This window comes from Myotis davidii, unplaced genomic scaffold (assembly GCF_000327345.1).
Source record: "Myotis davidii unplaced genomic scaffold, ASM32734v1 scaffold147, whole genome shotgun sequence".
Lineage (NCBI taxonomy): Eukaryota > Metazoa > Chordata > Mammalia > Chiroptera > Vespertilionidae > Myotis > Myotis davidii.
The window spans coordinates 2,288,191-2,302,604 of record NW_006383010.1 but is presented as its reverse complement, the minus strand read 5'-3'; positions in this window follow the sequence as shown (position 1 = coordinate 2,302,604).

Sequence of the window (14,414 nt, the reverse complement as noted above, 5' to 3'; positions counted from 1 at the left end):
ATAATTTAATTCTGATGGTGACAGAGACAGGGAGCAGGGTATTGCCTCCAAGTATAGAACATCCCCTCTCCAACGCCTGTGTTCATCTTTGCAGTTAGTCCCTTATGTGTGACTTACTCCAAACATGTTGAGTTGATAAGGCTCTACTTCCCAGAAGAATGGAAAGCCCACTGCAAATTCTGTGAGCACAGGGCCATGTTTAATGCCTCTCACCCTTGATGTGATTTGCTCTGTTGATGTCAGCAGAACCAGTTTTCATTACCTACTTTTCTATCTCCTCATTGTTAGACAGAATGACAACTTGCTTACTCTCTTTTTTAAAATATATATGTATTTCTGAGAAGAAGGGAGAGGGAGAGAGAGATAGAAATAACAATATTGAGAGAGAATCATCGATCGGCTGCCTCCTGCACTTCCCCCAGTGGGAATCAAGCCCATAGCCCAGGCATATATCTTGACCTGGAGTCCAACTCTGACTTCCTGGTTCATAGGTTGACGCTCAACCACTGAGTCACACCAGCCAGGCTTACTCTTACCAACTTGTCTGTGCTATTTTGCTAAATTGTACCATGATTTGTGCAAATCACCTCTGAGTAGCTGCTTTATATACACCTATATTTCACTGAGATAAAACGGATGGAATGGAGTAGTGGTCAGGGGGTTGGGGATCTGACCTTTAGCATCCTGCCGTGGGACTTGGACTTTGTGTTCTCACACAGCCAAGTAGGAAGTCTTAGCAAAGATCACAATTCAAGCAATCACAGAATATTGCAACTAAAGGTATTTCAGAGATCATCTCTGGTCTTTCCTTTGAGGCTCAGAGATTGGGAACGATGTTCAAGGTCACTGATGATTCAGGTTCTTAAAAGATAGAACTGAAAAAATACAGCAGCTTATTTATAGTCAAACCTCATTTTTGCTGAGCCTAATCAATCTGCCTTGGAGATTTTAAGGCATTTTTGGGAAAGACTTGATATATTTTTTGTAGTATCAGAATATATAGAGGGTATAAAAGAGGTAGAATATTAAGATTTAAGGGACTGGTCTATTGTATTAGACAGCTATTAAAATTAAAAAAATCATTTCCAATCTCAGTGACTTGTCACAACTACTCTTTATTTTTTTTTACATATCTGTGGACCAATTTGGGCAAATTTGCTTTAGCGTGGGGGCCAGCTGGGCTTTCTGTGAGGTACACTGCTCTCTTCCACATGTGCCTTCATTCTCTTTGGACCAGAAGTTATGAGGTACATATTGTTTCCATGGCAATAGTCCTTATTTCATTAATGTTTTTCCTCCTTTTTCCCTATTATACAAATTAATTTTATATCTAAAATAAAAGAACCTAAAATGTAGTTTTAGAAAATGCATGCCATCATGTTGTCTACTGAAAGGCCAATGATTGGAAATAAATTTTAGGAAATCTACAAGACTTTTTATATGATGTTGAAACAATATTTTAATTTTCTACTAAATATGTCTTTTTTTCAATATTAACAAGGAATAGTGCCTATTCTCTAGGCCCTCATTTCTCCTCATCTGATTACTTTATTTACCATTTTTTTTCTCCCGAAGAAACCTACCCATGTCTTTGCCTACCTTCATCCCTCATCTTGTTTTCTTGAGAAGCCATTTACTGAGTGTTTTAGTGCACAGAATTAATCAGGCCTTAATTGTATAAAGCCTTTACATTGAAGAACAAAAAAATCTGTTCCGCAGCTGCAGCTTGCATACCAAGACCCGGCTCTGTGCTTATCACCCCACACTTTTGCTTATAAATCATGAATGGCTTAATCTTAACATAAACCCATCCGAACAACTGGAAAAGCACACATTCCACTGAAAATAGATGGAGACGGTCACCTATGGAACCAATCGACAGTGTACTCACTATTGCCATGACCATCCCTTAAAACTTGTAAATTTACCTCACGCTGAATGTAAAAGTAATTTTCTATATAACCACAGAGCATAATAGAAGGGGACTTGTGGCTGCTCCTGTCCAGGCTCTGCATATACCCCCTGGAACATTTTTATGCACAGTACACAATAGGGCTTTCATTTTAAAAGGCAACATCAGTATTTTTTGGTCACGCTGCTAGAAACCACTTTACCTTTGTCTACAGAGAGCCAAATATGCCTGGAAATTTACATATTTCTTTTAATTAAGAGGGGCAACTTTTAACCAATACCTGTGGGGCATAGGAGTATAAATAATTCATGCCTTTTCCCTCTAGGGCAGACAATTGGAGAAGGGAACTATACTATTTCCATAGCTCTTCACTCAAATTGAGCCAGAGTTAACTTTAACAAGACTGCCTGATAATGCAGCCTTACTTGTCCCCGTCTTTTCCTGGCCCTACCTCCCTATTCCTCTATGAGAAAGAAACCCTCAAGATCCATTCTCAAGCATGCTCTATCATTTTTTTCTATCACACATTAGTGTGGTTCTATTCTTTCAATAAATAATTCCTTTTTTTAAAAAAAAAAACAACAAAGTTTATTTTTCCCAACTGGTTATGCTGCAACTTGACCTTATTATTATTTTTGTAGCCAGGAGAGGTAGCTATCAGGTCTTGAGAAAGGAAAATTATCTTTGCAAGGCATCTGCCACAACTGAATCTGCTGTATGGCCCTCAAATTTATTCTATCCTTACTACCTTATAGCAAGTCATAATAGCAGACCAGGAGGTTTGACATTCCTTATTGAATCTCTTCAGAAGTCTCTATCCCAGGTCCCAGAGTCCTGCTCCTTCCCTCTCTGGCCTGTGACTCTAGCATAGGAGATATGCTGACGCTCTGAACTTAGGGCTTTTTGTAGTTCTGCTTTTCTAACCACCAAACCCATACTTAATTAAGATCATTGATCCAGTTATAATAATTGACTATAATGGGGATGACTCCTTAAAGCTTAGGAAAAGTAATAGTTTATATTAAGTGAAGCAGTGTTGCCAGAAATGCCCTAGCAGAGGAATATAAAGGTGGCCTCAGAGAGGTGTTTAAGATGGATCAATTATGAGAGACCTAATGACCTCAACCTCCTCCCCCACTTGTCTTTTTTCTCTGTAATAGGGCTCAGAAGAGACAACCTTCACTAAGGTTATAAGGATTACTTTAATGGTAAAGACATTGGCATTTTACAGAAGCTCAGTGTGAGCTGTCCTCAATAGATTAAGGTTAATGATAAAGGTTGTACTTTATAAAACTGGGCTCTCTAGTGATAATGAGTATAATAAGATCCCAGAATAGTAGACACTAAATGACAACATTAAACTTGTAGAGAAGAGGAGCACTGACTTACTGAAATACAAACAGGACACTGACCCGTAGGTTGTTCTAAGAAAAAGAGCCCATACATTAAAAGAGGATATGAATGTGCCTTAGGAAGGACCCTCTAACACAATGGTAAGTGTATATGGTAGTGATTCCTCCAATCTTTCCCCAGAAGATTCTATGCTCATTCACCCATGTTAGTGTTTTAGATGTGGTATCGTTGCTGAAACAGATCAGCAGGACCTCCGGCACTTGGTATACAAAATGTTCTACAAATGAGTGTTCTCTTTAATACTTATTAGGAAAAAGAATCGGAAGTGGTCTGACTTTATGTGGAATGGACTAGTCTACAGATTTATAGAACTTTACTTAATATTACACTCTTATTTGATCTTACTCATTTCTAAGTCCCATTTCCCCTCTTTCTTATTGTTTTCTTTTTTCTTAAGAACACTTTCTAATAATTCACTTTCATTTGAATATTTATCTCAACATCTATTTCTGAGTAAGCCAACTTACGACGTTCTACTCCATTTGGGTCTTTTTTCAAAATAACATATATCAATTTTGAAAAAAAAAGGTTGGGCAATGATGAATAACCGAAACATGCAGGAAAACAAACATTACCCCACATACAATGAGGTACTTCTGCTCACACAAAATGTACTCATTTCGGGCATTTTAACAAAACTTTCCTGCTCTGGTTCTGCTTCTCTGTAAATGTACTCTCTGAGAACCCGGGCAATGGGTATCTCCCAGGGTACTGTACATCAGAGTCAAAGGAGGCTTTCTTCTCTCGCGCATATGCACACAAACATAGAAACAAACAAAAAATTTAAATCGTCTCTGAGTTCTTTTAGGAAGCGACCAAATCCCCCAATTTAAAAGAAAGGCCGCCATCGCTTAATGAGAGAACTGATAGTGCATCCCTGGGGCACTGTGGGGCTCATCAAGTTTAATTTGTCAGCGCAGATAATCGCTCTCTGCGGACTGATCGTTCTAAAGTCGAAAACAGAAGACAAAAGGCAGAAGAGGGGAATGGCAGTGGCATCTCAGTGGCCCACCACCATGGTTGCTTTATCTGAGCAGGACCTCAACAGTCCATTGGAAGTCGCCAATGGGTAGAAGCAGCCTGAATGCCTCCAGCAGGATCTTGAGCAAAGGCTACTGGCCAAGAACCCAGTAAATGTAAATGAGGCCATTTCCCCCTCCTCATCAGTGTTTTCTTTGGCATTGCCTTCACATAACCTCAGAGAGACCCCATTTTCTTTCATTAGACCTAGCAAGAGAGATTGCAATGGAAGATAAAGGATTATGTAAAAGGGCTTGCTGCGGAAATGTTTTGTCGTCTTATTGAGCTGCCTTTTAAAAAGTATAATTATCCTGGGCTTTCTCTATAAAAGTGCCATGTAATTCAGAATTTTCTCCTTGCCTCCTTCAAAATACTAATATTTTGCACAGTATGACTGGGATTAACTGAAATCATGTAGCTGGGTAGCTGCCGAGTTTTAAAATAAGGTAAATGTACTGCTTTCTGGAAGTTTCAGGAACAAAATGGGGTTGCAATCATTTTTAGAAACTAAAGCAAGCTGTAAAAATTGGGCATTATTACATTGTACCTGAAGGTACTCCTGGTGTTTTGTAATGACAGTGCTAGAATTCAAAGAATGTTTTTCAGAAGAGGATAAAGGGGGGATAAATGATGATGGGGAGACTTGGGGTGGTGAACACACAATACAATATGCAGATGATGTTTTATTGAGTTGTACACCTGAAATCTATATAATTTTATTAACTAATGTCACCCCAATACATTCAATACAATTTTTTAAAAGAATGTTTTTCAGAAGAGGAGGTATGTTCTTTTTTCCTGTCTTTTCCTGTTGCTTTTTATTAGCTATTTATGAACCTGCAAATTCAGTATACAAAGACCTTCATGCCCTTGTTCATAGAATTTGTGGATACGTCTCTACGGAATCAGGCTTGTATAAAATCAAGCTTATTTAAAAAGGCTCAATCACTCACTCCATCTGTGAGTTGGTGGTTTCTTTTTGGCTTAAAAGAAAAATGTGAACATTTACCCCGGACAGCAATGGCAACAGTAAATCCACATTGAAGCCAGTTTATCCTTTTTCTTATAAAGAATTATTTTCTCACAGGAAAGAAAATCCTAATGTATTTCCAACTTGGATGCACAAATGAACATGGGTCACACTTCCTATTTACTTGTGTTCAGAAATATAAAATACGGGTACCTGGGCATGCGTTTTTCTTTGATAGTAGTAATTCTAACTTCCTGGAAACTATCTGCTACAATTCCATTTCACTGTAAAGCTTAGAAAAGAGAGACTTTATGTTTTTCTCTATTAGCTTTGAAGGTAATGGTCAGCAGAGGAAAAGTAAAAAAAATACATAAATGAAAACCCTTTATTTGCTGCTGACACCACTTCAGCTACTGTCTTTGTCTAACTAAATGTTCAATGTGTCAGAACACGAGAAACAAAGCAACTTTTAATACTAACTGAAGAGATATTAAAATGCATTGATTGGATATCATGCAATATTTACATCCAGACTTAACTGAGTTTTTGCTTATAGTAAGGAATATTCCTTTGCATGCCTTACCTTATTCTTATAACCTTGTGTGGGAAGTAGTTACACCTAAGCATCAGAATGTTTGTGGAAGGCATGCTAATCAGTCAGGAAGCACAAAGGAAAGGCAAAGTAAGCGATGCAGTCAGCAGGCCTCTCCCCAAAGCAATGCCCTGCATCGCGATGGTGTGGAGCATCTGCCTCCATCACAAAATGTGCAAAAATATCCAAGCAAAAACTCATCCTTGTTTTTCTTGCAGATTGCACAATTTATCTCCAATAACACACACATTCACCGTCACCAAAGCTCCGTGGAATAATTATGAGTATTTACTGAATATATAATTCAAAGCCATATGCTGTTGGTGGAAAAAATGTGGAAGAGATACTGAAAACTGGCATAAATAATAAGACTGCAAAGTCAGCCACTTACAGTGGAACAGCGTTAGAAAATCATAGATGCAGTGAGAGTGGCTGAGGCTGTAAACAGAGTAGGGATTTCTGTGAAGCAGAACTCGTTTGACAGGAGAGGAGAGGAACTCCACTATTTCTGTTAAAAGTCATGGAATTTTTTGAAGAAGTTATTAAAGGGAACTGTTAATATAAATTGCGGCACTTTATACATATAAATATATGTATATAATTACTGCAGCTTTTAAAATCTGCAATGCTGAAATTTTTAAAAGCAAAAAAGGGAGTCTAAGGCTGCAGTGAGTAAACCATAGCCAGTTGCATTAGTATTAAGAAACAGTTAACAAGGGAACACTAAAAAAAAAATCACCTGTTAAATTTCATTGGATTTCGCAGTTCACAAAACACTTTTCTACGTTTGTTGTTGTTTAACCCTTTCCCCTATTTTATGAAGGATAAGATAGATTCCAAGTGTTTAAATGATTTGTCCAAGATTACAAATATGTTAGTGGTATAAATTGGGCAGAGTTCTAACCTATACCCAGATTTGGCAAATGCATGCATGGTAGCTGAGATAGAAACAGAAATGAAGACGGTCAGGATCACGGAACTAAATTCAATGCAAATCAAAACTCTGAGAAACCAAGCTCGGAGGAGATGACTGAGGACGCTACATAACATGGAAGACAGAAAAAACCCCACAAATTTCCAAGACATAATGTTGGGATTAGTGGCCCAGGGGAACATCTATAGCCTGAGGCAATACCTTTGGTGGGACTCCTATTATTATTTTTTAGAGAATTTTGGTGAGTTTATTTATGCCAAACTGTCAACAACTATAAGGAAGCAAAATCTCATTGACTGAGATAATGCTCCAGACAATGGCAGCGCCTTATCTTATATAATACAATCAAAAGAGAAGATGCAAGTGGGTTACATTAAATCTACTGGTGATAGAGTAGGGAAGTGGGAGAAAGCAAAGCAGGGAGATCTTTGGGATCTTATTTTCCATGTTAATTCATTTAAAAATTACAATGTTTAATTGCCTTTGATCTTTTCTTAAGTTTAAACCAATTCCAATTTCTTTCAGAGTTTTAAACCCAATTATTTCAAAATAAACCCGACAGTTTAAGAAACTCTTTTAGTTTCTGGAGCATTTATACTATTTCTTCTTCATCACTGTCTCTCCAATTCTTTACACTTTTCACCCTCTAACTTATTTATGATTATCTGTCTATTGTCTGCTCTTTCTACAATTATGTAAGCACCATAAAGGTAAGAATTTTTTTTTAAATCTTTTTTTTTTATCTTTTATTATTCCGTAGTGGCTTTTGAGGCTGAAGTAAGCCAGGACTCTTTTCTTCCTATTCATGGGAGAAGGAGAAACTCATTAAATATTTCTTTAAGATTTTAATACATACGCAACTAGTTGAATTATGATTTCCCCCATCTTTTTACTAGCTTCTTCTTTTCCTTCTTCAGCTCCTTTACTGTGTGGATTCTATAACACTTAATTGTTTGGATTTTACTTTTAGGATTTTCTTTCTCATTTATCTTTGCCAGTGTTAATTCATGATTCATTATACTGCATTTTATTTGCAGTATCTTTTCCATTTCCACTGCCTACTCTTAATCAATGTGCATGCCCCATGATAGAAATTCCTTATTTTTTTCCTTGACTTGCTTTCTCTAATTATTCAATGCAGCCTGCAATTTATTTCCACATTACTATTCTTAGAATGCCATTTTAATCAACCCACTCCATTTTTTTTTTCAGGAATGTCTATTGGCTCCTGATTCTTATCAGATAAATTACAATCGAGAAAAGAATACATGGCTTATTTTTCTGCCAACATACAATCTTTAAAATATTAGTTTGCTCTCTTGATTTATCAACATTTTACCAGAATCAAAGAAGTACCAGGTAAGACTCAGCATAAATAGATCCCTGAAAATATCTTACACTATCCACCTTCCACTTGAACAAATACTGTATATCAAAACATTAGGTTCATGTCATAATTAGAAAAAGAAAAAAAGACTGAATGCCCAGGTGACCTTGAAAAATAAATTTTCATATCCTAAAATGCTATTTGACTGAAGATCCTTATCATCTGTAAAAAAAATTGACACTACCTGCCTCCCTTTTAAAATCTTTATTTTATTAACTCAACATTTGAGCATATAAAGTAATCTATTAATTGACTTCCTAAATAACCACATTCTCTTTTTTTTATGAATTTCAAGTATATCTGAATTGGCAATTAATCTAAGGATTTTAGGAAAACCTAAATAAATATATTTTTTAAAAAGCTAAGCAAAAATTAACTCACATATTTAACTTTTTCAATAACATGGAAGTGCATTCTGTTTTATGTATAGTAACATATTAGCTATTCTTCCTTCCCCCTAAAATACAAACACACCACCACAAAATATTCCACTCAAAAAAAAACACCTAAATTAAAATACTCAAAAAAAATTTTTTTTTATTAACTTGAGAGAGGGAGGGAGAGCGAGAGAGAGAGAAACACTGATTTGTTGTTCCACTTATTTGTGCATTCATTGGTTGTTTCTTGTATATTCCCTGACCAGGGGTGAAACCCACAACCTTGACATTTCAGGACAACACTAACTTATCTACCAGCAAGGCCATAAATTTTATACTCACCTTTAAAAAAAATCAACGTCCTTAATGAACAGTAAATGTTGACATACCAGGAAAGTAAAGAAAATCCTTAGAGAATGAAAATGACAAGAAAGTATCAATGCATAGCACTCAATGAAGTTTGAAGATCACTGTTGCCTTTTGTCCATGTGATCCTGCTGGCTCAGGGCAGAGGTCTTCAACTACACTGTATGCTTCCAGATTACACTAAAGCTTTCTGGTGTTGTGAGCACGAGCAACAGCTTTATGCAAATCAGTTTACACATTCACTTCCATCTGGATGTTTTTCTAAAATCCATCTACTTGAGAATATTCGTTCCTATGGTCAGTTCCCAGCAACTTTGCCATTTCTAGTTTCCCTCCTGCCCTTTCCTAATATAATTATCCACTTTCCATAAGAAAAAAAGTCAAAATCTTAACCCACCTGAATTTGATTGCATTGCATGTTTCAAGGATGTAAACAAAGCTTCTGAAGAGTTTAAAAAAAATAAGAATAAGAAAAAGAAAACAAGAAAAGGAAAGGGGAAAAAAAGATAAGTTGAAAAAAAGAACAAAAAGATTAAAAACAAATCAAATATTCAAAAAGGACAATCCAAAATAATCTTGTCTGACCAGTCTCTGTAATAAAAAACTGCCTCTGCTACTTTTATTTTGCATTTCAAATGAGACGGTAAAAATATTTCCCTTTTTTTCTGAGATATCAAAGTTATGTCTTTCATTAAAAAAACATCAGAAATAAGTTAAACATTTTTTTACTTATAAGAGAATTTTCATTAAATTTTGGCAATATATTATTAGACACTGAAAAATTCTTATGCATTATTTTTGTTTGGGTGCAAATTGGCTCACTATCAATAGTCAAAAATTTGCTCATTAATTTGTTCATTCATTTACTTATTTGTTTTATATTAATTTATTTGGAATATGTTGAGGATTCCACTGTAAATAATGTGCTTAATAACAATTCTTAAAACATATATTTTTATTGATTTCAGAGAGGAAGGAAGAGGGAGAGAGAGATAGAAACACCAATTATGAAAGAGAATCATTGATTGTCTGCCTCCTGCATGCCCCCTATTGGGGATCAAGCTGGCAACCCGGGCATATGCTCTGAACAGGAATCGAACCATGACCTCATGGTTCATAGGTTGATGTTCAACCACTGAGCAATACTGGCCGGGCATTAATAACAATTTTTAACTAATATTTTGTAAGACCTTAATTTATTAATGGTCCATATACTCTTGCCATTTGCTGTTAATTTCCATTGAACCTGGCTGTATTCTAGCAATAAGTCATATTTATCTATGAGTACTTGAATTTTTAAGAGACCTACCCATTTCATTAACTAATACATTTCCAGTAAAACTTTATTTTTTTATGTTTTAATCAATTGTGTACTATTAATAATCATAGAGTAATTTAATACAAAGGAACTTTGTTAACATTTAGAGCTTAATAGAGTTGAAAAATCAATTTCAATTTATAAATATAATTGACTTGAAAGGAAGTATAATAGAAAGAGCCACAAAAATTCATGTATAAAATATAGCATACTGGGATGAATTTCTGTGTAGGAAATGCCATGCAACTATGAGTTGGTGAAAGAAGGCACGGAGTTAACTGAAAATGATCAAGGTACTCACGTAGGATTGCTTGGATCATGACCTGAATAGAATTCTTTCTTTTCTCAGAAGAGGCTATATCCAAAGTGAGTTTGCATGGGGATTGGTGCTTTTTACTCCTTACAGGGGGTCTATAATTTCCCCTTGGCCTCAAGACTTCCAGGTGATAAGCAGCTGGTATTCCAGGTACTTTTGAAAAAGGCTGTCATTCACATCTAGACTTGCAGCATACAAGTTGTTCATGTGACTCTTCACTAATAAGGTTGCTCTCACGTTTAACCTATAAAGAGAAAGATGGGAGAGAATGTCCATCCACTGGAATATAACCTATTCTGTATGGTCCTCTCAATGGGACAATGGAAATATAGGAGCTCATGCCTTCTCAGTGGCTCACTCTGGCCTTGTTAGCTTCCCCAGATGAAATGTATTGCTCACCCACACCATGGATTGTGGAATCTTTGCACAAGAGTTTGGGCTACTCATGGGGCCATCTTAGCATAGAAAACAATGTAATAATATTTATGAATGTTAAAATATAACATTACAATATACTTTTACATTGATAACGGTAGGTATTAAATCAATATTTATTGAACACATTTAAAAGAATAAAGAGTTGTAGTCTAAAATTTCAATATTAAAACACAAGAAGTTGGGTATTTTGAAAATATTTAAAATTTAGGTTAAAATTTTTAGATATCATAGATTTACAAATTATCAAAATTCCTTTAAGGTGTATGCAAACAAAAATAAAATTTCATGAACAATAATCCAGATATATAATTTTAACTGATCATGCAAAGCAGGAGGTGTGGGTATGGGAATTTTATAAACCAGGGAGAGAGTCAGAACTGGAAAGACCACATGTTCAATGAAAAATGAATTAGAACAAAACAGGAACCAAAAGAGAACATTCCAAGGTAACCTGCCTGACTTAGCTTTGTTGTTGTGTTTAGCTTACTCTCTTAAATTCATAACCACAGGCTACCTCTCATGTAGTTTTGGAACTACAATCATGTTACCAATGTAATCCCCAAATCTCCAGGCTGAGTATATTGCTGAAAGTGATTTGAAGTTGATGGTACTCCAGGCACACAGCAGAAGCAAATGGAAACACTCTCTAGAGAAGAATACTTTAAAACCAGTCTCAAAGAATTTTCTCTTATAAATCTCTAAGGAATCTGGGCTTTCAATATGAAGAGGTGAGATATCAACATCAGAAGTCAACAGAAACAACTTAAATTGGAGTGATTTGGTAATAATGAAAACTTTTATTTACATTACTGAAAAGCAAAACATGTTTATTATCATTAAAGAAATAAAGTTAAATCTTAAAAGTATAATGTAAAATAAGTGACTATATTTCCTAGGACAAGGGAAACAAAGGAAAAAATAAACAAATGGGACTACATGAAACTAAAAGGCATCTGCACAGCAAGAGTAACCATCAACAAATGAAAAGGAAGCCCACTATATGGAAGAACATATTTGCCATGATACATCTTATGTGGGTCACATAAAATAAAAAAGTCAAAAGAATAGAGCCCACAAATAGTTCTATATAAAAATGTCAGTTGATTTTTGACACAGGTGTGAAATTAAATGGGAAAGATACTCTATTCAAATGATGGTCAAGCATTTAGAGGACTTTTGCAAAAACAAAACAAAACTTCCACAATGACCTCATTCACACACATACAGAAATTGACTCAAGACGAATCATAGGCTTCAATGTAAGATGAAAAACAAAAACTTCTGGAAGAAAATATAAGAGCAAGTCTTAAAAATCTTGGTGGTGCTATGGACTGAACTGTGTCTCTCCAAGAGCCTTATGTTGAAGTCTTAATTCTCAGTGTGGCTGCACTCAGTGTGAAATAAGTAAGTAGGGTTAAATGAGATCATGGAGGAGCCCTGATCTCATGGGATTAGTGCCCTTAGGTGATATCAGAGAGCTCAAGCTGTCTCTCTCTGCCATGTGAGGACACAGCAAGAAAACTATTCTCTGCAAGCCATAAAGAGAGCCCTCACTGGAAACCACGCAGCTGGTACCTTGATTTTGGACTTTCCAGCCTTCAGAACTGTGAGAAATACATTTCTGTTGTTTGACCCACCCAGTTTATGATATGCTACTATGGCATTGAGCTGACTAAGATAGATGAAAAATAAGCATGCCATGACATTGTTAGCATTATTTGTCATCAGGAAAATTAAAACTATAAGAGATATCAGTACATAGATCGAAATGGCTAAAATTAAAACACTGACCATGCCAAGTGTAGAAAAGGTTGTAAAGTAAATGGAACTCTTATGCACCGCTGGTGGGAATATAAAATACTACTACCACCATGATAGATAGCTTGAAAATTGCTTAAAACGTTAAACATATACCTAGGAGCCATTCCTCTCCTAGTATTTACCCAAGAGAAGTAAAGTCAGTGTCCTCACAAAGACTTAAACATAAATGTTCATAGTTCGTTTTATAATATTAAAAGCCTGGGGGGGGGGGGAATCCCAAATGTTTATCAACCAGAGAATTGATAAACAAATTGTGGTTCAATAGTACAATGGAATATTACTCATCAGTAAAAAGGAATGAGCTATTAACACATACAACATGGATGAATCTTACAATAATTATACTAAATGAAAAAAGGCAGATTAAAAAAATAGTACAAATAGTGACAAAAAAAGAGTACGCATGCACAATTCAATTCATACACAACTCTGGAAACTGCAGATCAGTGAGGACAGGGGATGGGAAGCTAAAGGCAGTAAGGGGCCACTAGGAAGTGATAAAAGGACATTCTGAGGGGCGATGTGGTATTGATTTTAGTGATGTATAAATATGTTAAAATTTATCAAAGTATAAAATGTAAATGTGTCAAGTTTACTGTATATTCATTGTAAATAAAGATGTACAAAATCAATCTACCAAAAATCTATCATAGACACAGACAACAGTATGGTGGTTACCAGACGGAAGGAGGGAGGGGATTACTAAAAGGCGAAGGAGGTTAAATATAAGGTGATGGAAGAAGATTTGACTATGTGTAGTGGGCACACAATACACTATGCATATGATGTATTATAGATGGTACACTTGACACCTACATAATCTTATTAACCAATGTCACCCCAATAAATTTAATTTAAAAATTAAAGAGAACAAAAAAAGCTTAAAAACCATGGCACAGCCGAAACCGGTTTGGCTCAGTGGATAGAGCGTCGGCCTGCGGACTGAAAGGTCCCAGGGTCGATTCCGGTCAAAGGCATGTACCTGGGTTGCGGGCACATCCCCAGTAGGAGATGTGCAGGAGGCGACTGATCGATGTTTCTCTCTCATCGATGTTTCTGACTTTCTCTCTCTCCCTTCCTCTCTGTAAAAAATCAATAAAATATATTAAAAAAACAACAACCATGGCACAAACTAAATCTCACCATTCAATAAACTTCTGGTAATAATTCCAGGCAAATGCAAATTTAAAATAAATGAATGAATTAATAAAATAAAAATAAATATCTTTTTATTTTTTTAAAAAAATATTTTTTAATGATTTCAGAGAGGAAGGGAGAGGGATAGAGAGACAGAAACATCAGTGATGAGAGAAAACATCATTGATCAGCTGCCTTCTGTACAACTCCTACTGGGGATTGAGCCTGCAACCCAGGCATGTGCCCTGTGACTGAGAATCAAATGGTGACTTCCTGGTTCAAAGGTTGATACTCAACCACTGGCCAGGCAATAAATACATTTTTAAAGGTTGCATTATTTGGGCAATATGTCTTCCCACATTTCTGATCTATTTGTTTAATATTCACTATCTTTCTTAACCTCAAAAACAAGC